The following is a 1,897-nucleotide window of genomic DNA, read 5'->3' as shown; positions in this document are numbered from 1 at the left end:
ACTAGTACTGGAGGCTGTTGCTACAAGCTATTGCTGCCAGGGTCCCCAGGATGTTCCAGGAGGCCACCGCTGCTGCCGCCGTTGCTGAAAACTGAACTTGTGTCATCTGCCAATGGCTCCTGGGATATTTCCCAGTTACCTAGCATGGACCTGCATGTGAGGGGTCTGGTGACCTAGCCAGGCATGTGACCCAGTCTGTACAACGGGTTTGAAGAGTCTGTGGGCTCTAGCCCTAGCAATACAATTGGCTAAGTTGGCAGGATTCTGACGATAGTCCTGACCAGACAGTTGGAGTGCAAAGATCCCATGTGGAGTCTCTACCATCAGATAACTCAGTCCAAAGAATCAAGAGATAAGTGAACTGTATAGTTTTTGGACTTACAATCAGTGTATTGTTGTCAAATCAGGAATAGGAAAGTGTTTTTCTCTAATCAGCAATACTAAAATTGGGATTCCAGTGAACATAGCCCTGCAGAGACAGAATAGATTCACGCCCAATATCTGGTTTAGATAAAGACAGATGATATCACATACATACCCAGGGGGTATGAAAACATAATTCATTGCATAATGAGGCTTTGGGGGACAGCAGGACAGCTTTCTCAAGCTGTTTCACAATGGCCTTAGAGCAAGGAGAGACTGGTTTGTGGTTTTATTTTAATTACAGGGTGGAGGTGGGAGTGAGTATGAAGGGGCTTGTGTGGGTTGAATCTCCCACCTAGGTCAAGAGGGAGCACCTGGACTTTCCTGACATTGTGCCCAGATATGGAACAGAAGGAAAAGAGAGGGGTGAGGTTTAAAAGCAGACAGCAGTCACACATCAAAGAATGGATCCAGATTCTATTTCAATGCATAGAAAAACTTGGTAAAAATTCACAGCGTTACTGTAGGACACACTAAAAAGCAAATTGCTCTCATCCTAGACCACCAGTCCCCTGGCTTCTCTCCAGTGTTACCATTCATGACTTTCTTCTGTATCCTTTCAGGAACGTCTTGCCCATATGTAAGTATACAAGCCAAGAATCCCTTTGTAGTTTGTTTTTACACCACTGGTTAAACATAGCTATGTGTATTGTTCTGCGTTTTGCCTCTCCTCTGTGCCAAAGAAGGGAGAGATACTGGCTGACTTATCAGCTTTCCCCAATGTGGGGCAGAAGGGAAGGAGAGAAGGGTGAGGATTAAAAGATATCAGCAGTCGAATATCAAAAATGGAGTCAAACTTTTTATTAGAAGTACCCTCCAAGAATATAGTAAGAAAGTATATTGTACACAACAGTCTTCCAGGAAGAATATCATTCAGCTTTGTCTAGTTTGATTGCAAGAAATTTTGAAAAAGGTCTAAAACAAATGAGGCATAAGTTTTTCTGTAAATGTTGTCAGTCAATGTAAACAAATATGACCCATCATTCAAATGGTGAAATAAAACTTCCAATTCATAGCCCAGAAAAAGGCCAATCCACTCACCCGGGACTAGATCCCATATAGTGACATATCAGTCCATTGCTGGAATTGCCAATATCCATTCCTCAGGGTGGTGTTGTATGAACATCCCTGGGGAAGATTCTTTATGTACAGAGTGATACCTACAGACCAGGCTCAGGTTGCCCTCTTGCATTAAACAAATGAAAGTCCAAGAGTTCGTGCAAGGATTGGAAGGTTTATTCAGATGACCGGTACTCAACTAGATGTCTAACCAAGCAAACAAAGAGAAAAGAGGAGCAGTGGGGTCCAGTTCATCCTGGTCCCGATCAGCGGGGCCAACCTATTCCACTGACAGTAATTGATAGAGCAGTTCTCACTGTTGTTGGCATAAAGAAACAAAGTACCGACTAGATTTTTATTTATTTATTTATTTATTTATTTAAAAGATGACCGGTAAGGGGATCTTAACCCTCGA

The sequence above is a fragment of the Galeopterus variegatus genome, unplaced genomic scaffold (genome assembly GCF_000696425.1).
Source record: "Galeopterus variegatus unplaced genomic scaffold, G_variegatus-3.0.2 Scaffold9868, whole genome shotgun sequence".
NCBI classification, from domain to species: Eukaryota; Metazoa; Chordata; class Mammalia; order Dermoptera; family Cynocephalidae; genus Galeopterus; species Galeopterus variegatus.
This window is presented reverse-complemented; position numbering follows the sequence as displayed.